General features: G+C 48.9%; 1 protein-coding gene across 7 annotated transcripts in view; it reads left to right on the top strand.

The window, feature by feature from the left end:
- The first annotated feature begins 1,862 nt into the window (after nt 1-1,862).
- The window catches only part of CDIP1 (cell death inducing p53 target 1), a 41,133-nt gene continuing 20,585 nt past the window's right edge, over nt 1,863-22,410 (top strand). For 3 of the 7 annotated variants that reach the window (XM_075564335.1, XM_075564331.1, XM_075564334.1), the window contains exon 1: nt 2,201-2,324. The gene's annotated coding sequence lies outside the window, so the exon portion shown is untranslated. Of the gene's footprint in view, nt 2,048-2,193; nt 2,325-20,310; nt 20,428-22,410 lie in introns of those variants that run through there. The other 4 variants (XM_075564332.1, XM_075564336.1, XM_075564337.1 and 1 more) reach the window with 4 other exon arrangements.

Raw genomic sequence — 22,410 nt, forward strand, 5'->3', positions numbered from 1 at the left:
AGCACTGCTGTCAAGTTGATTCTGACTCAGCCACCTTATAAGGCTAAGTAGAACTGCCTGATAGGATTTCTCAAACTGTAAATCTTTAGGGGAGACAGACTGCCTCATCTTTCTCCCAGGGAACAGCTAGTGAGTTTGAACCACTGATCTTTCAGTTAGCAGCTCAGGGCTTGGCCCACTGTGCTATAAGGGCATCTTCTGCATAGAATGGCTTGGAAAATGTCATGGAAAAATTCTATTCCCCCCCAAAAATAAAATAAAATAAAAAGAAAAATTCTATTCCCTTTTAATTCCATTTTCCCACGAACTTTTTGAAGCTCCCATGTGTATGTAATAGGCTAAATAAAATCCTCAAACCCAAGTTGTCAAGTAGAGTCCCATGTACCCCGGCCTAGTGCCCAGGACTGTAGCAGAAGCCCTGTGAGGTTGTCAAGGCTGTAATCTGTATGGGGACAGACTGCCTTATCTTCCTCCTACAGAGCAGCTGGTGCGATCAGACTGCTGACCTCTCGGCAGCTCAAAGCTGAACCCACTGCACAACCAGGAGCTCCTTTAAGTTAAAAAAAAAGGATTAAAATGAATCCAATTTGTATCTGGTTACTTTTTCTTAAACAGGGCTACTGTTGTTATTGTCATATGGTTAATGCTAGTCCACGGTGACCTTATTTATAGAGAACAAAATGTTCCCATGCCATCCTCATAATCTTTGCTGTGTTTGAGCCCATTTTTGGCAGCCACTGAAAAACTTAAACATGTGGTTGGTACTGTTGCCATAGCAATCCTTTAAACGGCTAGTCCAATCATGTAATCAATAGCTTTAGATTCCACCTATAATAAAATTCAAAGTCCTTACAAAATTGGAAGGAGGCCTGGTGGCATAGTGATTACACTGGGGCTGCTACCTGCCAGGTCAGCCAGTGGAAAGCAACAATCTCTCTGTGAGAGAAAGATGAGCTTTTCTATTCCCCTAAAGAACTAGTCTCGGAAACCCACAGGGCAGTTCTACCCTGTCCTCTAGGGTCCCTATGAGTCAGCATTGACTGGATGGCAGTGAGTTCGGGGTATTTTTACAGGATTGGAACCCTGCCCTTGCTCTAACCACGTGTACTTTTCGTGGGGTTTGAGGGCAGGGGCAGTATTTATGTGGTTAATAAACCCAAAACCCAAACTCACTGCCATTGAGTCCATGCTGACTCAGTGACACCTTTTGGATTTCGAAACTGTAACTTCACAGGAGTAGTAAGTTCAGCCTTGCTCTCTTGGAGCTGCTGGTGGTTTCGAACTGCCTACCATGTGGATTACAGCCCAAAAGGTAACCACCATCTCTGTGTGGTTAATAGCTGTATGTAATTCATGGTAAGGAGCTTTAGTGGCAGGTGGTTAAGTGTTGGCCTGTGATCCCAAGGTCAACAATTAGAAACCACCAACGGCTCTGTGCGACAAAGACTGGAGCTTTCTACTCCTATAAACAGATATAGTCTCAGAAATTCAAGGGGCAGTTCTGTCCTGTCTACAGGGTCACTCGAAGTCAGCATCAACTCGTGGCAGTCAGCTTTGGAATGCATGTTAAAGCCAATAAACATGTTGGATAAATGAACAAATGGGAGGAAGACCTTCTTGGTTCTAAGCCTGGTCAATGGCGCTGGCACAGGAAGGGCAGGAGAGCTACCATGAGCTTTTTCCATTTTCCGGTCACCGTTCACGGACTACAAGCCCTGGGGCATCCCACGTGTTCGCAATGGGCTGGCAAGGTGAGGAGGCATGGAAGCCTCTTCTAAGGCTGACGTCATAAGGAGAGTCACGTGTAGTCGCCAGGCCCCGCCTCCATGCTGACCTCATGGCCACGCCCCCGCCGTGACGCCTCCGGCCTCATCCCTTCTCCAAAGTCTACCTGCCTCATCTGACAGAAGCGCGCTCACGAGCTCCTGAGGAGGCTGCTCCCGCCGTTGTGGCGACGGTTGCGGGTGTTGTGCAGACGGTGAGCCGTCGAGGCTCCTTCGGAGACGCCTCCTCGCGGGACCTCCTCCACCGTCTCCCGGAGCGCACGGTACGGGTCGTGCGCGCGCGCTCCCCAGGGTTTGACCTCGGCCAGCGCCGCCCGCTCCCCGCCCCCGCCCGCGGGGCGCGGCATGAATGCCGGGAGCTGTAGTCCCGTTGCTCCTTGGGGCGCGCACCGGGCACGGAGACGGACTACATTTCCCAGCGACGCCTGGGCGCGCGGCTTGCGCGCAACGCCCCACGGGGCTGAGGGGCTCATCCCCCTAGAGCCCAGCGCCCGGCCTGTCCCTGCGTGCTGTTGGCCGAGGGCTCCGCGGCGTCTCGAGGTAAGATGGCCTGGGGCGAATGGCGGGGACGGTTGTCTCTTCCCCGGAGCGCATATGGGATCCAGGCGGCCGTTGAGTTTTCCCGTCGCGACCGTCCGCGGGGCTGTGGAATGTCGCGTTCTCTCACTGCACGGAGGCTGCTGGCGCAGCCGCGGCCAGGGTCCGGGCGTCGCTCTGCGTGGTGGACCGCTGGTGTCGCCCGTCTTCTCCCCAGGGCCTGTTTATCGCACCTCCCTGCGTTTCTGTGATAGGGACGGCGGTGGAAAAATACGTCTTATGTCGTTGGCTTTTCAACGAAAGACGGCGAATGACGAGGCGGGTGACCGTTACCTCAAGGGACAGGTGTCAGGAGGAGGGTCCCCGGGACGGATGCCCCAGTGGAGCTGTGTAGATGACCTTGGCAGCCCAGGAGCCCCCGCCCGTGGTCGCTTCCCCCTCCCCTTCCTGCCTGCACCTGTGAATTGGGAAAGTGGTCCCACACCGCTGTGGGCCTGACCTCGTGCCATCGAGGACCTTGGTGTATTTGAATTCGCAGCGTTATTACTAGATCGGACTAGGGCACCGGACTTCTTCAAGATGTGCATTTGTGTTGCTTTTCAGTCAAAATGCACCCTCAACAAGTGACAAGATGGACTCACTGGCTGACAAGTTTCTTCAAGGCCTTCTCTTAACAACTGCCTGAGATCCTGGTTACAAGGACGTGGCCCACCCCCAGGGGTCTGATTCAGCAGTTACCTGATGTGTCCCAGGAATGTGTATCTAATAAGCTCCCCAGATAATTCTCAGGCCCACTTGGGGTTGAAAACTGTCCTAGAGTGAGGACCGTGGAGAGTCTGGGTGCAGAGGGAGTTTCCTGATGTTTATTTCAGTTTTGCACTTGTTTGGGACTTGCTTGGGGCCTGCCTCCAGGCTGGGAAGGGCAGTACCTGAGCAAGTGTGACTGCTACCTGTGCACTTTGCTTTTCCCTTGAGGCTGACCTAAAAGCTGGGTAGAGAACAGGGTGGCAACTGTGCCTTGCCCTCTGGCCATTTCTGAACAGATTGCTCTTGGTCATTTAGCATCTCATAAGGTATCTTTTTTGTTGTTCTTGTTCCCCCACCATTTATTGATGAACTGTCAAAAGAATTTTTTTCCGTCAAAAGAATCTTACAGTAATTCCCATATATACCCATGTAGAATTAACATTTGGTGGTTCTTTTTCACTTATCTATCCACCCAATGATCTCTTATTTATGCATAATGCTTAAATCACTGCCTAAACCTCTGTATCATTATCTAGAATCTTAGGATTCCTCCTGCTTATTGTTATTTTAAGTAACAGAAGCTCTGAGGTATTGAGTGTCTTGGACTTTAAGCTGTATGGGATAGGCCTCTGCTCTGGAACCAAGTTAAGAGGCAGGGAAGTATTGTTAAAAAGATTTAAAGAGAACAGATCCTGCTGTCTGAACCATTATAAGTGCAGAAAGAGGGAATGTGTGAGAAAGACTTCTTTTCACACACATAACACATGAGTGATGAAACTACATGAAACCATCGATTTATCGTGCTCATGCAGAGACCATGCCCATTTCAGGACAGTCCCAGAAGTTAATCTCATTAGGTTTCATTTGCCCCTCCTCCTATATTGCAGGTAAATCATGTTGTGTTCATTTTCCCTTGTTCTGCTCACGTTTTTTATAGTCTCCTGCTTGATAGTATAGAAATAGTCTGAACGTGTTCATTTTGATCATAATTTTCTAATAAAAGTCTAAGCCAGGGTCAGGAAGTCATGGACCAAGTTTGGCGGTCCCCCAGTAATTGAAATAAGAGCAACCAAGACTGCCACCCAAGACTGCCGCATTAGTGCCACATTGAATGTGAAAGCCTTATTGGATTGTCTTGGGTGAAATAATTAGGTTATGTTAAGTCTATTTCATAGTGTAAATCCTGTCTGCGTGTCAATTGAACACACAGCAATATGCAAGAAAAAATTGGTGTAATGACCTTATAAGAAAACCGCATAGGGATTTGCAAGGCTGGCAAAAAATGTACAGAGGGATGGACAAGTTGTTTGGGTGGGTGGTGGAGAGCGCCCTTGTTCTAAAGGCTGAAGGAGTGCTGGATGGACTGGGCTGCCCCGCTGGCAGTCTGACGTCGGTCTTGCAGATGCTCTCTGCGCCTTGTGGCTCCGTGGGTGTTTGTGGGAGTGCTTAGAGAAGCAAGTTGTGCAGCCCACTTGAAGAACTGGGTGCTGATAAACTAGAGAGTATATCTGGGGGTTTGGTGGTCAGTTTCCTTGATTCTTGGTCACGACCGCTATGTGCCAACCTTGTTCACTTGCTGTGTGACCATAACACTGTTCAAAGCCCATGGATGTATTTTTCCGTCTCGAGGACAGGGATAACAGTGATTCAAGGAGTGGTTTCTTAGTGACATCTCTGCCCTCCCATGGAGTCAGGGAGCACACAGCGCAAGCTCTGTACAGAGCTTTGATCCCCAGTGGGAGAAGTGAAGTGTCTAGTCAGGCCTGCAGCCGTGGGGTGAGGTCATGATATACCCCCGTACAAGTGACCTGGAAATGAAAGGGCACCAAGTAACTGCAGACTGGCTTGTAAGGTGAAGAATTACACCAAGGCCTCCCAAACCCACCCCACTGCCAGCAAGTCATTCTGACTCATGGCAACCCTGTATGGACAGAGTAAAACTATGCCAAAAGATTTCCGAGACTATGAATCTCTATGAAAGCAGACAATCTCAACATTAGCTTGTGTTTAAGGCTCAAAGGGTAGGATTTGCCCCCAAACAAAGATCAGAAAACAGGAAGGAATAGGAGAGGGGCAAACAACCAGCCAATAGGAAAGTTGAAATGATAGTGGGGTGCAGAGTGGGAATTGCAACCAATGAGCTGAAACAAAATGTCTATAGACTGCTAAATGGAAAGGTAACATGTTCTGTAAACTTTCTGCCAAACAATAAAAGGTGAAAAAAGAAAAAATAACCCAAACAGAACCCTGCCTTTTACTGCTGCAGCAGCAGCCATTAGGTGCTATCAAGTTGGTTCTGAGTCATAGTGACCCTGGGCGTAGACACACCACCCTCAAAGGTTAAGCCTCTCCTGGGTCAGACATGGTTTCTTGAGAAGGTACAGTGCCATGGAGTACTGCAGAGGAAAAGGTGCCGGGGGTAGGGGGTTGGGGGGTAGGTGGGGCCGGGATAAGGGTGTGCAATATGGTTGTGCCAACTGCCTCTTGCTCTTCTGGGAATGGTGATACCCTGGGCCCAGTAATGCCTGGACTCCAACTCACAGAGCAGTTGTCCTCTCAGAGCTACACTCCCTGTGCCTATCACAATGAAGCGCACCCCCAGGACTAGAAAGACCTGTATAGACTCTAAATACTGAAAAAATTAAGGTCCCCTAAGGTTAGTGCTCAGCTTCTAACTGAGCGGTTCTCAATTTGTGGGTCGTGACCCTTGGGGGGGGGGTGTCAAATGACCCTTTCACAGGAGTTGCCAGATTCATAACAGTAGCAAAATTACAGTTATGAAGTAGCAATGAAAATAATTTTATGGTTGGGGGGTAGTCACCACAACATGAGGGTCAAGGGATTAGGAAGTTTGAGAACCACTGCTGTAACCAGAAAGTCAGCGGTACAAATCTACCAATTGCTCCCTGCAAGAAGAGGCCTAGTGATCCGCTCCCCTAGAGACGACAGCCTGGGAAACCTATGGGGCAGGCCTACTCTGTCCCGCAGGGTCGCTATGAATTAGAATCGACTTGATGGTACACAACACGGATATTCAAAGTATATGCAATGCCAGACCACAAACACACACACCCACACTCAAATCTGATAACTCTTCAGTTCTTTCCATAAAAGCAGTTTCATGGTGGTGCTTTTTGTAATATCAAACTGTTTATCCAGAAAATATTTCTTGGCATCTTTTTCAAGTGTCTGGGTAAAGACCAGGGAAGGCAGACATAGGTAGACAAAAGTTGCGTTGGGTGAGGCCTAGAAAGAATGTTTTCGTAATTCTAATGAACATTCCCATCACTTATCTGTCAATTTGTCATATTTTGATGGCTTGTGTATTGCTGTATTGTGGTGGCTTATGTGTTGCTGGAAGCTATGCCACCAGTATTTCAAATACCAGCAGGGTTACTTGTAGCAGACGGGTTTCAGCAGAGCTTCCTGACTAAGACAGACTAGTAAGAAGGACTGGCCATCTTTTAAAAAACAAATACAAAAGGCCAGTTAGTCTTTTGAATAGGAGCAGAACACTGCCTGAGAAAGTGCTAGAAGATGAGCCCCTTGGGTTGGAGAGGACTCAAAAATACGACCTTCCCAAACCTTAATGTGGTGGAGGCAAGCTCTCTACAGCCATTCACTGATGGGGTCTGACTCAAAATGAGAAGAAACAACTGCTATCTAGTAATAGTCACGTCACATATGAATCTAAGAAATTGGAAGGCATCAAAAGTGAACTGGAATTCATAAAGATAGTTATCCTATAAATTAGTGAGCTGAAATGGGACAATACTGGCCACTTAAAATCAGACAATCATGACCTATGTCAGGAATGGCTTTGCATTTGTTACTGGAAAAAACCCCAAACTCCAAGAACTGTTCTGAAGTACAATGTGGTCAGTGATAGGATAATAGCCGCCTCCTACATGGAAGACTAGTTCACGTAACTATTCAGATTTATATACCAATCACTGATGCCAAAAATTAATTGAAGTTTTTCACCAATTTTGCGTCTGAAATTGAAGCATTGATAATTACTACATCAAAAAAAATTGCCAGTCAGTCCATTTCAACTCATGATCACCCTATAATTACTGATGGTTGAATTTGAAAATTGGAAATGAAGAGTTAACAGAAAATATGAACTTCAGGGAGTAGGGAGGGAGAGGGAAAATGAGGACCTGATACCAGGGGCTTAAGTAGAGAGCAAATGTTTTGAAAATGATGAGCGAAAAAAAAAAGAAGAAGAAAAGAAAATGATGAACGCAATGAATATATAAATGTGCTTTACAGAATTGATGTATGTATGGACTGTGATAAGAGTTGTATGAGCCCCTAATAAAAAATTAAAGTAATAAACAGAATTATATGAAAATATAAAGCTAAAAAAATTTTTTTTAATCCCAGCCCCAGTCACTAAAAAAAAAGAAGAGAAAAGATGAACTTCATAATAGAAATAATGCTGGAGATCACGTGATAGAATTTTGCAAGACCAACAGCTTATTCATTACAATGAACCTTTTCCCAAATAATATAAGATCAACCATCCATGTAGACCTTGTCAGATGGAGCACGGAACTACAGACTTACTTAACCACCACCAGGTTTATTCTGACTCACCAAATTCCTGTAGGACAGGGTAGACCTGACCCTGTGGGATTCCTGTGGGAAATTCATTAGAAAGCCTCATCTTTTCTCCCATGGTTATTTCAAATTACTGACCTTAAAGTTAGCAGCCCAATTCATAACCACTACACCACCAGGGCTCCACAGATGGAGGTAACAGAAATCAAATCAACTATATTTGTGGAAAGAGATGATAGAGAAGTTCAATATGTCACAATAGGCCTGGGGCTGACTGAGACTGACCACTTGTTCATAATGCAAGTTCAAGTTGAAGCTGAATAAAATTAAAACAAGTCCACAAAAGCCAAAGTATATCCCACCTGAAATTTGAGAACATGTCAAGAATAGAGTCGACAGATTCAACAGTAATAACTGAAGACCATGTGGGTATGGGGTGACATCTAGGACATCACACATGAGGGAAGCAAAAGGTTAAGACTGCAAAGTAAGAAAAGACCAAGTAGATGTCAGAAGAGACTTTTAAACTTGCTCTTGAACATAATGGGTTATGAAGAAGTATTAAAATGAAATGTTGAGCGACCTAAAGTTAGAAAACCAAAAGATTAACACACCAGTTCTTAAGTTGAAAGATCCGAATAAAAAAATTAAGCCTCTGGGTTCGAGCGCTGCCTGGTCGCCTGGGGCTGCTTGGCAAGCCCTCCACCTAGTGCTGGGTGACAGGCAGGGTTAGTTTTCTATCAAAATAAAGTATGGAGGCAAGATTCCGTGTACAGGGTAGTGGACCGTGCATAACTGAAGATGGGAAAGTGGAGAGAATGTGGCTGCTAGATGGAGAACCAGAGCAGGCAGGAAATTGGGAGCAGAGCTCTTATCTTCTCTTGGCTGTGGATACCAAGCTGAGTTAACTCCAAGGACATCCTCAGCCAATGGCAGCAAGGGGATCAAACTGCCTGCCCTTGTATGCCCTTCCAACCCCAAACATCAGAATAACAGCCCTGAGGTTATGGGGAAAGGTGGAGCTGTTAGCAAGATGACTGTATAACCCCACTCAAGGGGTGTGAAAAACAGAATTGTATGTGAAAGATGATAGTGTAGGATATAAGTTATGGTCCAGATAGATAGATAGATAAATGTATGTTCCTGGGGGGTTGCTTGGGGGAGGGAGGAGATAAAGAGGACCCCCGTATCAAGGAGTGCAAGAAGAAAGAACATGTTTTGAAACTGATTGTGGTAGCAATTGTACAGTACTGCTTGATGTGATTGAACTATAAAAGGTTATGTCGTCTGTAAGAGCTCCCAATAAAATGATTTTTAAAAAAAAGCAAGCCTCAAGTTAGAATGTTGAAGGATTCTGTGGGCAAAATAATGAATCAGAAGCATCAGAAGACCACAGAAGACTACGTAGAGTGAGTGTACCAAAAAGAATTGGTTGGACTTTCCGTTTCAGGAGCAGCATATAATCAAGGCCTGATGGTAATGAAGGAAGAAGTGCCAGCTTCACTGAAGGCTTTGGTGAGAAACAAGGCTCCCAGAATTGACAGAATGCCCACTGAGATGTTTAAGAACATGAATGCACGGATGGAAAGCACCCACTTATCTGTGCAAAGAGATGTGAAAGATAGCTACCCAGCTTAACCAACTGAAAGATACCCATTTGTGCCCATTCCACAGTAGAATGCAGAAATTATCAAACAATATTAATATCACATATACCTAAAATTGCGCTCAAGCTCATTCAATAACAGTTGTGTGTGCTTTGTATCAACTTGGCAACATTTTTCACCGCTAGTCCAGTGTGTTGATCTTGCAGCAGCCCATTAGGAGAGCGCAGGCAGCAGCATGTCGCAGCCCAGAAGGTTACTGAATGGCTTGTCCAAGGACTTAAAACAACAGCACCACTTGGCTATAACGCCACTAGGGCAACTGGGTTAGGAATGTCGTAGAAGTCCAGTTAGGTTACCGCCAGCCCTCGCAGGCTCGCTGAGGATGCCTTCTCTCGGGAAGGGGCTGAGATGTGAATTTCAGGAGGCCTAAAAGAAGGGCCTGTGTGTGGAATGCCTGGGAGGGGGGCTGGTTCAGTAGGACTGGAGTGTGGTAAAGAGAGCTGAGGGAACATGGCACCAAGTCTGGACTTCACCCTCTCTGCAGACCTAGCTGGACTAGATACAAGATTGTGCATCCAGGAGTGGAGACTTGCTACTGGCCACAGTTTTAGAGGAGAGAAAAATCTGGACATGAGCCCCAAGAGTAAAGAGCTCAGCTCCTGCCCTGCAGTGCCAGCATCCAGCCAGGCTCTGCTGCTCACCCACACCACACAATGCCTGGTGCTGTGGGGACACCAGCCCAGAGCCCTCCCCTGCCTTACAGGAGCCACACCCCTAGGCCTCAATCCCATCTTTCTCTTGTGTTCCATGGCTGTGAGGGACTCTTCTGCCCCAGGGCTGGGTTTCCTGCAGGATTCAACCAAGGCCCCTTCCTGAAGCCTCTGCGGTGCCAGACACCTGGACACTCTCTAGACTAGGCTCCTGATGGCTTTGCCAGCCATCTTCTGTAAATTCTTCTCTAATCTGATCTTAGCTCCTAGCGAGCTGAGGCACCCTGACAGCAGAACCTGTGAAGTGAGTGACCTCTGAGGTGGTGTCCATGTAGAGGACCCAATGACATAGTGACTGAACTGAAAAACAAACCAACAAGGACATCACTGGACAGCTATCTTTCACATCTCTTTGCACAGAAAAGTGGGTGCTTTCCATCTGTGCATTCATGTTCTTAAACATCTCAGTGGGTCTTTCTGGAGGGCCCTGCATGACTCCCATAGACTGTCCCCCCAGTGGCCTCTGTTCAGCAGCCAGACTTGCATTGCTGGCACCGGAGCTCCCTTCTGTCACCCAGTGTGGTTGAGCTCAGGTTGCTTGTCTTCACCTGCTCTGTCTGGGGCCCCAGTGAACCTGACCTAGAAGAGACAGTACCTGCATAGGGGTGGTTGGCTGGGCCTCTGGAGCTCTCTACCCCTCATAGCTGCCCATTTGATACCAAGGCTTATGGGGACCTGTGTGAGGCCCCAGGCACAGCTGGGAAGTTGGAGAGTGGCAGGGCAGCCATGTAGCCCAAACTTTCCGCGGGCTGGCCATTCATCTCACTCAGAGTCAAAATGGATATCCCTCTGCAGCCATCTGCCCTATTGAGTCTCTCTGCCCTTGGCTCCCTTGTCACCTGATGCTCCAGGCAGGCTTCTGCTCCAGGCCTTGCTACCTCGTCTCCACCGACAGCCACTTGGCACACTCCCTCAGCTCCCTGTAGAGGGCAACCTTTGTACACACTTGCTGTTTCAGCACAGCTTGTTGGCTTGCACAGCCCTCCAGCTCCTGCTGTGTCTCGTGGCTTCACACCACCATCCTTCTTCTCTCACAGGTTCTCTGTCTGTAGATCCAGCTGCTCGCTGAACTTGACATATGACCTCAGGACCATTGCTGGCTGCCATCCAGGGCAGAGGTGGGCAGGCTGAGTCCCTTTCCTGTGAAGCGCTGTACCCCACTAAGACTGACCTGGGGGGCGGTGCACTGCTGGCCTGTGGCTATAATCAAGTGGGCCTTTGGCAATCTGTCTAGTGCCACAATTTATACATTTTTGTATCTTTTGTGATCTCACAGATTAAAATAGCCCCAAGTGTACTGCCATCTAGTGTAGAAAAAACAAACTCACTGCCATCCAGCCAATGGTGACTCATAGTGACCCCCTGTCAGTTTCCGAGACTACAACTTTATGGGAGTAGATAGCCCAGTCTTTCTCCCTTGGAGTTGCTGGTGGTTTTAAACTGCCAACCCTGTGGACTGCAGCCAAATGTGTAACCACTGTACTACCAGGACTCCTCGGTGCAGAAAGGCCTTGGAAAAAAATATGTGTGAGATGTGTTTTGTTCAGGAATGAGTTAGGGTGCTGTGTTAGACAGGGTTCTCTAGAGAGACAAAACCAGATTGCTAGTAATTATATATATATATTTATATAGATATATTTATATAGATATATAACATAAGAAATGAACTGTTAAATGATATACAGATAGATATATAATACACGAAATGAACAGTTAAATTATAAAGCAGTACAAATGGCTTAGTGCAACATACTCCCCTGAGAGAGTTGTGAGACACTAGCAGTCTAGACACTGCCAGTTCAGTGGAATCCATGCTGTGTTTCCAGGTGGAAGAATTCCTTCTTTCAGGACCAGGACCTCCAGGCCTGAGGAGCACAGGGTTGCTGGGACAGAAAGCAAAAATGCTGCAAGTGGATCACTAGGAGTAATAGTGAGTGGTGCCACTCCAGCTTCCACCCTTGGTTCCTGGACCCATGAATTCTGGCTATTGGAGACACAGCACCATATATTGGCCGCTGGTTTAGAGCATATACAGCTTCCTGGAGAACATTGCCCCAGCCCCGCAAGTTGTTGCCACCTAGTTGGCACCATAATTGTGTCTTTAGGAGCCCATTCCATCGTTTTATCAAGCCAGCAGCTTCAGGATGATGAGGAACATGATACGACCAGTGGATTCCATGGGAATGGGCCCATTGCCGCACTGTATTTGCTGTGAAGAGAGTTCCTTGATCTGAAGCAATGCTATGTGGGATGCCATGCCGTTGGATGAGGCATTCTGTAAGTCCACGGATAGAAGTTTTGGCAGGAGCACCACGTGCAGGGAAGGCAAATCTATATCCAGAGTAGGTGTCTATTCCAGTAAGAACAAAACGCTGTCCCCTCCATGATGGAAGTGGTCCTATGCAATCCACCTGCCACCAAGTTGCTGGTTGATCTCCCCGAGGAATGGTCCCATATCTTGGACTTAATGTTGGTTTCTGCTGCTGGCAAATGGGGCACTCAGCAGTGGCAGTGGCCAAGTCAGCCTTGGTGAGTGGAAGTCCATGTTGCTGTGCTCATGCATAACCTCCATCCCTGCCACCATGCCCACTTTGTTCATATGCCCATTGGGTGATAACAGTGGCAGAGGAAAGAGAAGGACCAGTCTCCACAGCGCGTGTCATCTTATCCACTTGATTGTTAAAGTCTCCTCTTCAGAGGTAATCCTTTGGTGAGCGTTCACGTGAGACTCAATTACCTTTACTTTCTTGGCCCATTCAGAGAAGTCTATCCACATACCTCTTCCCCACACCTCCTTGTCACCAATTTTCCAATCATGGTTCTTCCAATTCCCTGACCATCCACCCAAGCTATTAGCCACAGCCCATGAATCAGTATATAATCTCACATCTGGCCGTTTTTCCTTATATGCAAACTGAACCGTCAGGTGCGCTGCTCGAAATTCTGCCCATTGGGAAGATTTCCCTTCACCACTGTCCTTTAGGGAGATCCCAGAAAGGGGCTGTAGTGCTGCTGCTGTCCACTTACGAGTGGCACCTGCATATCGTGCAGAGCCACCAGTAAACTAAGCATAACTTTTTTAGTCTTCAGTTAAAGTATGGTAAGGAACTCCCCAGGAGGCCATAGGTGCAGACTGGGAGAAAGGAGGCAATGTGACAGGAGTGGAGACTGTGGGCATTTGGGCCACTTCTTCATGCAGCTTACTTGTTCCTTCAGGTCCTGCTTTGGCCCGATCTCGTATATGCCACTTCCATTTAACAATGGAGTGTTGCTGCGCATGTCCACCTTTATGATTACATGGGTCAGACAATACCCAGTTCATGATAGGTAATTCAGGCCTCATGGTGACTTGGTGGCCCATGGTGAGGCGTTCAGTCTCCACCAAAGCCCAGTAACAGGCCAAGAGTTGTTTTTCAAAGAGGGAGTAGTTGTCCACAGAGGATGGCAGGACTTTACTCCAAAATCCCAACGGTCTGTGCTGTGATTCACCAATAGGGGTCTGCCAAAGACTCCGTACTGCATCTTTATCTACAACTGACACCTCTAGCACCACTGGGTCAGCTGGATCATATGGTCCCAGTGGCAAAGCAGCTTTCACAGCAGCCTGAACCTGTTTAAGAGCCTCTTCTTGTTCTGGGCCCCACTCAAAATTGGAGGCTTTTCGTGTCACTTGATAAATAGGTCGAAGTAGAACACCCAAGTGAGGGATATGTTGCCTCCAACATCCGAAGAGACCCACTAGGCGTTGTGCCTCTTTTTTAGTCGTTGGGGGTGCTAAATGCAATAGCTTATCCTTCACTTTAATAGGGATATGTCGACATGCCCCACACCACTGGACCCCTAGAAATTTTACTGATGTGGAGGGTGCCTGAATCTTCATTGGGTTAATTTCCCAACCCCTTGTACGTAGATATTGTACCAATGAATCTAGCGTCTTTGATACATCCTCCTTAGTGGGTCCAATCAGCATAGTGTCATCAATATAATGGACCAGTGTGACTTTTTGTGGAATAGACAGGTGATCAAGGTCCCTTCAGACTAAATTATGGCACAGGGCAGAAGAGTTGATGTACCCCTGGGGGAGCTGTGAAAGTATTTTGATGCCCCTACCAGGTGAAGGCAAACTGCTTCTGGTGGTCCTTTGAGACTGGTATTGAGAAGACAGCATTAGCCAGATCATAGCTGCATACCAAGTACTGGGAGAAGTATTAATTTGCTCAAGCAATGTAATCACATCTGGAACAGCAGCTGCAATTGGAGTCACCACCTGGTTAAGTTTACGATAATCCACTGACTGTCATTCTCCAGGATCCATCTGTCTTCTGTATCATCAGCCCATATGTTCCCATCCCATGTTTCAGGGTCCCAACTTTTCCCAATTAATGCCCTTACTTTGGTTTCAGACACTGCTCTAGATCTGCAATTCAGCTGCCCTTGTAATTCAGCCACTCGTATATTGAGACTCTGGACCTGGTTCTCAGCAATGTCAGCTCTTTTACTAGAGGAGAGAAGGCTCTTCTTTGTAGCACACATGGACGTTTTCAAATCCGTTAGTCTGCACCTGAGGCGCGCTTTTGAGGCTCTGAGATCATCCCTCTCCTTAATCACACTTTCCATTGTAAGAAGGACCAGCCAACCAGCTTCTCTATACTTTCCTCCTGGAAAATATCAAACATACGATCACTCACAGCCTCTCCTTTAACCAGCACCTCATCTATCGGTGGTTCTACTTTAGATATTATCTTTACTATTTCGCACCATGGATGAGGAAGAGTAGCAGACTTATCCATGCTTTGGGGTGTAGCAGGGTCCTCCTTCAAAGGAACCCGGCGTCCCCCTCATTCAAGGGATTGTAGGTCTGTAAACTGGCTCAGGTCTTGGAATTGATTGAGCGATCGTGACTGTCTATTCTGCTGTTCACCTGATCTACCATTCTTCCGCCTGTATAGATCACAAGTCAACACTTTACATTAAATGAAGTCTCTTCATGGAAACACACATAAAACAAGGGAGCTTCAAAAAGTTTGATTACGTTGTGATGTAACTTCAGACTTTTTATTTCCCCACAGACTTTTTGAAGTCCCTTGTATTAGTATTCATAAATTGGTGAGATGATTGTGACCAGAGCCTCGTAGAAACCTAGCCCAGTGTTCTGTCTTGGCCAATTCCATGTTCCTGGCAACCTTGCAGACAGAGCACATTGCTTTTAGCTGCTGTTGCCTTGGCTTCTCTCATGGTGACCCATGCACAATGGGGTAAAATCATGCCCCCTCTCCACTGCCCTCCCTGTGATGGGTTGCAGATGGGGCCATTGGGTCCCAGAGGGTTCTCACTGGCAGATGTTGAGGAGCTCATCAGGTTGTTCTTGCCTCATGGCATTCAGCCTTGGACTGTTGTGAAGTTGGAGGTGGCCAGGTACCCTCGCCACCACAGTTACTAAGGCCTGCTGTCCAGCAGATGCAGGGACTTGCTGATTCACTCGCTCTGAATTCCCTTGCCCTCCATCCTTCCTTCACCTCTGTGTCAACAGCTCAACAGGCGGGGGGGGGGGGGCAAGCTCTGTGTGCCTCTGTTTCTGGAAGGGGCCCAGAGGGCTGCCACTGAGGATTCTGGGCCTAGGCGGGCAGCCAGGGCCAGCTTCAGAGCTCTAGTCTCTGCTTCATCCTAAGTCTACAATGGGGATCTTCTCCCTTGCCCATCTCAGGTAGGTGACGACCTCCTGCCAGCTGTCCTGGGAGGACTCCCTGGACAGGCGTGCCCCCCACGCTGTATACCTGGAACCTCATACTGGCTTACAAAGAAAGGACAGGCAGGCAGTCTTGAGGGTTTCTCCTTGGGGCATGTTTTTCCTGTGGGCAAAACCAGATTAGAGCCAGTGCCGCCTTTCTGGATGAAAAAGAAAGATGCATAAATTTAGCACAATTATAATGAACATTTTCAGCAAGGAGTTGATTAGGAACTGCCCATCCAAGGAAAACCAGAAACTTCATCTATAAAATGCTTCTGTGTGTGTGTTTACACGTTTTAAAAAAATCACTCTTGCTCTCCCTACCCACAGAAGCCCTGCTAACGTGTGTGCTGCACGGGGATCTGCCTTTCCAGGTAGACCCACACCACCCTTTTCCTCTCTGGACACAGTCCAGAGAGGAAAGGCCTATGGCTTCATCAGAGCACTGTGTGCGCTGCTTCTTGCTAGCACGCCAGGAACTGACTGTGGCTCACAGGTCAGTGTCTCCAGCAGAGCTGTTCCCAAGGGAAGTCTGTGTTTCCCTGTCAAATGGTAAATGCTTTGATGGAACGGGTGTGCTGTCTTCCCTGGCACCTGGAACTCTAGCCAGACCACCCTGGGCTGGCCAGGTGTCCTGCTCTGGAAGCCTGAACCTAGTTTCCCCTCTCAGATTAGTGCCCCTGGCCAGCATCACTCCAGGATGCCAGGACCCGTTGTGCTGCCCATGAAGAGAGGCCACATCCCCTGACAGGTGGACAGAAGTTCTGAGAAAGAACCAGAGGCTCCAGGAACGTCTGGGCAGCTGAGCTCTTGGGGATCCGTGTGACTGTCCCTGACCTGCAGGGCTTGTGGGCTCTGAGTCTCCTCCCACAACCAGCCTTTGTGGCAATCCTACCTCACCCCACAGCAACTTTTATTGTTTCTAGGAAGTGTGGGTCTATGCCCTGAACTTCTCCTGCAGTCCTTTGGGGCTGGCCTTGTGCTAAGGATAAAGCCCCCCAGGGAAGCCTGGGTCCTGTGGGCCCTGAAGGAAGACCATACCTACCTTCTGTCCTGGTGTGGCCCTGCAAGCCAGGCATCGCCCACCCAGGCAGTCAGCCTGTGCTTCCATCTGCTGCAGGTGGGACGAACAGGGCTGGCTCTGCCAACATTCACCCAGCAGACTGCAGGCCCATATTCAAGCAGGGGTCTGCTTGGCTGATGGGATTTAGAGCAAGGGCTCCAGTTTTGCCTCTCATTCTCGCCCTGATTCCTAGGTCAGTGAGACACTGGAGAGAGTCCTAGAGGGGAGTTCTCAGAATCCGAGGGTGAGAGCTGCCCTCAGAGAAGGCTGTGGGTCACCCCAATTATTAGGATGAGATCTGGCATGCTTACTAGTAGACCTAGGATAGCTGGCTACACCCCGGGAGGTGCTGATCCCTTTCAGGCAGGTGACCCTGGGGGAGAGCCCCTGTGACCATACTCACTGCTGCTTTAGCTCTTCCAGCCCATGGGCGTGCTTGGAGCACTGCTGTCCCAGCCACACGTCCAGTAGAGATGTGAATAAAATCATGGTCAGACAACTGCCTCGGACCAGCAGGTGATGGATCTAGGGGGGCCTCTGGTGCCCACCCCACAAAGACTATGTAGTAAGCCCACCCTGGGGGACTTGGGAAAACAGGACAGCTTCATGGTGGTCCGTAGAGCGGACATATTTTGTGGCAATCCTACCTCACCCCACAGCAACTTTTATCATTTCTAAGAAGTGTGGGTCTGTGCCCTGTATTTCTCCTGCAGCCCTTTGGGGCTGGCCTTGTGCTGAGGATGAAGATCCTGCCCACCCCCCACCCCCGAAGCCTGGGTCATGTGGGCCCTACAGGAAGGCCATACCTATCTTCTGCCCTGGTGTGGCCCTGCAAGCCTGGTCCTGCCCTGACACTCTCTCTTGAGGGGACCTGGGGACCCAGCCAGGCCTACATCCTGTTAGATCTCTCTGGAGTTGTACCTAGGTCCTTGGCTCTGTGCAAGAAAGAATTGACACTGAAGCCTGGCTTGTGATCCAAGTGAGTTTTATGAGAGTTAGAAGAAGTTCCAGGTTTTACACGGCACCCATAGAATTCCTTCTGCAGCGTGGCAGAACCTGCTCTGGGCTCCTGCCTTTACTAGGATTACACGGGGAGACATGGTGGACGACCCCCAGATCGACCCCATTGGCTGAATTGAATTCACCTGGTTCAGGTGGGCCAATCCAGGTCTAGCGCCCACCCATGCCCAACGATGGAAACCTGAGCCTCTGAGTATGTGCAGTGCGCTGCTCTTTGTTCTCCTGCTTGGCTCTCTGGGCTTGCATTAACGGACATTCTCATCCCTGCGTTTTATCTGCCTAACAATCCCAAATTCATTCCAAAACTGGGAGCAGTGCCTATTGGCTCCTATGGCAAAATGGAGAGGCCTGTTGTGGGTCTGTCGCCTGGAGCCTGCCTCCTGGGGACAGACAGACGGAAGAGCCCTGGCTATCGGGGTGAGCACACTGGTCCTCACTGTGGCCCATAGCAGGCTGGCTGGCCCCAGACACTGCTCCTTCCCAGGAGACAGAAAGCCACTTGGACCCAGAGGACAGGCTTTGTAACAGCCTCAGGTCTAGACTAGGCCTGGAGAGAGGACTGCTAGGCTCCCTCTGCTGTGAGAACCTGCTGGGGCTTCTCCCAGAGCAGGGGTGTGTGTGTGGTGGTTGTGGGGGGGTGATCTCTTGTTAGGCTTTCCCATCCCCTTCAGGGTAAGCCTGTTGCAGCCATGGGCAGGGTCACTGACCCTCTGGGAGCTGCCTTGGCACCAGCTGGCTAGGACTGCCGTTCTGTGTGTGCTGTAGTGCATAGGGAACTGTTGGGTCAGTGGAGTGCCAGGCCTGAGAGCAGATGGTGCATGAATTCCTGCCAGCCGGGGAGCCCTGGAATCAGCACTACCCTCAGGGTGCAGCCGCCAGAGCTCTTTCCCCATTCCTTCAAAAAAGCATAGTCACTGTATTTTTACACCATAAACTAGCCTCTGGTTGTACCAGCGCCACTACTTACAGCCCCAGGGCCAGGGACACAGGTGGAGGTGGGGGTAGGACAGTTAATCTGAGGCCAGAACTCCTGAAGGAGTCTCTTTGAAATGTTGACTGACACCCAGGTTGGAAGACTCTCTGGACCTGGGTGCTGCTGGGAGCTGGCTGTCCCCCACTCCCACCTGGGGAGGCAGACCTCTCTGGGAAGGTGGGGGCCCCTACTGCCCTGGGTCACTTCCGCCAGCTCAGAGACACCAGGGCCACCTCCTGTCTCGTCCTTCAGATGAAAACTCCCAAGGACCATAGCTCCTCGGTAGAATGGGGACAGCCGCAGCCCCCACTCCAAGCATCCAGCCAAATACCCAGCTCCCTCCCCCCTCCCCCCCCCACGCACACGTATAGCGTGGCCTCTGGAGCTGTAGTGGATGCCTTAGCTGTAACTTAGCCCTCTCACCACCTTTTAAAGTAGATGGCACCATTCCTCACCCCAACAGGAGGGCTCAGACATTGCCCTCTTCAGCAAAGAACGTTGAGGACATCATCCATGCTTCCAGCTCAGCTTGCAAGGGCAGGACTTCAGGCCAGCTCCTTGTGCCCCCGTATGCTTCATTTCCAGGAACTGCCATCCTGTCTCCTTTAGTTCTCCCATCTGCACCTCAGTGGCAAGACCCCACATTGGGAGACTTGGGGACAGGCTTTCTTATGTATAATGCAGATGGGGCTGGGGAGGGTGGGCAGCAAAGCGGTTTGCCACACGATTCTTGACTGCAGTGTCCCCAACAAACCGTTACTTCTCTCACTCTTGAGAACCCCAGGTCCTCCCAGCTCGTCAGGGAAAACAAACATCCCTCCCCACCAACAAGCGCTGAGCCTTCTGGCTGAGGTAGCTTTTTGGCATGGCTGGGGGAGGCAGGGTGTACACACCTCCATGGTACTTGGGGCTCCTCAAGGCTGAGGCCTGAGCTTCCACCTTGGGAGGCAGAGCCAGTGGCCAAGATACAGGCGGGTTGACATGGCCACTAGGACCAGTGGGGCAGGGAGTGGGTGACCTCTAGAAGTGCCTAGGATTTGGGTAGGCAGGGCAGGCTGAGGGGGACAGAGACCTGTGTGCTGCCGAAGGGAAGGCGGAGTGAAGTACAGATACACACGGGTCTCCTTCTCAGTCCCAGGGAACACCTTCTGAAGAAGTACAGTGGGTGTCAGCCTGAACCGAGGGACACCCTGTCTTCTGTGCCATAGATGGGGCCCTCCCCCTGCAATGCCTGGGACAGGCTTGGGCCTTTTCTACTCTCAGGGGTTCCTCCGTGGCTCCACAGGGCCTCCTCACCACCTGCCTGCTGCCTCCTGCTCATAATTCTTGCACAGTGATGTCTCTTGGGGATAAAGGGGTTCCTGGAATGAGCCACACACACACAATGGAGGCAGTCACCCTCCGAGAAGGGGGAGTTAGGATAATCATGGGCTGTTGTGAGGGGTCTGAGCTTAGCTGTCCTGGTGGCTCTGTTGCCTCACCTGTATTGACAGGTGGTTCCTGTTTTTTCTTGATAGCAACAGGTCGTGGTCTTAGGACCTTAAGGAGTTGTGCTGAAGTTCCCAGCAGGCCATCCCCTCAGGGATTTTCAGATGCCCATCAGGTTGCCCTTCAGCAGCATGGAGGACACAGGTGACTGGATGGTAAAGGGAGTTGGCAACGCTGGTTGTACTGAGGGCATCCGACTGGAGGGAGACACCAGGCATGGAGGCCTGAGGGTGATGGGCCTGGGACACGTGTGTAGTTTTCCTGAGACATTCCCTAGCCACACAGCTCCCGTGCCCAGCGTACAGGTCAGGGAGTTGGTTATTCCGTTGGGTAACCACCAGCATCAGTTTCATTTTGTATCACCTACAAAGAAGCTCTGCATTCATCAGCTGACACTCCCTGCCCCCCCTTTCCATCACTCCAGCAACTACTAATCGACTTCCGGCCTCTCTCGATTGGCTAGTTCTGGGCACTTCAGACCATGTGGCTTCTTTGTGACTGCCCTCTTTTCACTTGGCATATCTCCAAGGTTCACCAAGGGCGTGACATAGGTCAGAACTTCCTTGCCTTTTCTTGCTGGTATATGGTTTGCACAAGGTGGCACAGTGGGAGAAAGGCTGTCAGCTCCTGTAAAAATCTAGTCTTTGGAACCCTAAGGGAGGGGCAGTCCTTCTCTACAGTAAGATTGCTGTGAGTTGGGATCAACTGGATGCCAGTAGGCTAGATGGGTAATAACATCATTCTTCCATCAGCTGATAGATATTTGGGTTGTTTCTGCTCTTCAGCCAGGGAATATGAGAAATGTTGCTACCAATTTTCATCCCCACCGGTCTGGGTGCATGCTCACCAGCGCTTTTGAAGTATAGCCATCTTCTCATTGCCATCGAGTTAATTCTGACGCACAGTGACTCTATAGAACAAGGTAGAACAGCTCCTGTGGGTTTCTTAGATTGTCGCTCTTTATTTATTTATTATTTTAACTCCATTTGGTTTTTGTTTTTAACAGTTTTCCTGGCACACAATTCAGTAGTTCAGTCACATCAAGAAGTGTTGCACAATCATTACCACAATTAGTTTTTGAACAGTTTCTTTCCTCCCCACCACCCCCCTGGGTAAATCATTTTTTAATGAGTTGTGTAATCATCAATTCTCGTGCTCCCCACTCCCGCATACATTGTTTACTCCGCCAACCCCCTCACCCTATCTCTCACCTCCCTGACAAACCTTTGCATCACTTCTTATCTCTGTGCATCTACTTCTGTGCTTCACAAACTGGGAAACCCAACAGAAGTAAAAAACAAAGTGTTATGGATAAATAATAATATAAAGATAAAAATACAAATAATGAGTAAGAACGAAAAGACCACCGTGAGGATTTAAAAGGCCTGGGAGGAAAATTTTGTCATGGAACAAGCAAGAAATACTTGCACCTAGAACAATTTCAGATTGGGTCAATAGGGAGGTCAGCTGACTAAGAATCAAGTTGGTCCAGCATAATCAAACATAATCCAAATTACAATAATCAAGATTATAATAATCTCTGTCTTATAGTAAGGCTATTCAAGACCGTTGCCTGTGGCTAGAGGGGACCTGCTAGCCGCTTAATCTGACTAGATACTCTGAAGATGGGTTTTCGGCTCCCACTGTCCTCTTTAACCTTCTACAAATTGGGTGTTTGCAATTTGGCTCTGATACTTCAATCCTTTTGTCATATTTAAATTTTGTGATTGTTGTCTTTGGATCACACAAGCTTCCTCCATGTGGACTTAGTTGACTCTTCACTTAGATGGCTGCTTATTTGAATACAAACCTTTTTTAAGACCCCAGACACTATTCCAATTGATAGCTGGGCACCATCTACTTTCTTCACCACACTTAGCTGTAGTGCCCTTATCTTCAGTGATTTTTGCATGAAGGTGAATATAGTGCAGGGAGGGCCATGTTATCAGAACTGACTGTTCTTGGGTTGGGGTTAGAGCTCAGTGGGGCCCAGAATCCCCCTGCTTGTTCCTGGGATATGCATGACTCAGGTTTACTTTGGTGGTCATATTAATGGCAAATTCAAAACCCTGTAAGACCAACTACCCCACCAACAGCAAAACCAACTAGCAGACAACAATACAAGCA

The sequence above is a fragment of the Tenrec ecaudatus genome, chromosome 12 (assembly GCF_050624435.1).
Source record: "Tenrec ecaudatus isolate mTenEca1 chromosome 12, mTenEca1.hap1, whole genome shotgun sequence".
In the NCBI taxonomy this organism is placed as follows: Eukaryota; Metazoa; Chordata; class Mammalia; order Afrosoricida; family Tenrecidae; genus Tenrec; species Tenrec ecaudatus.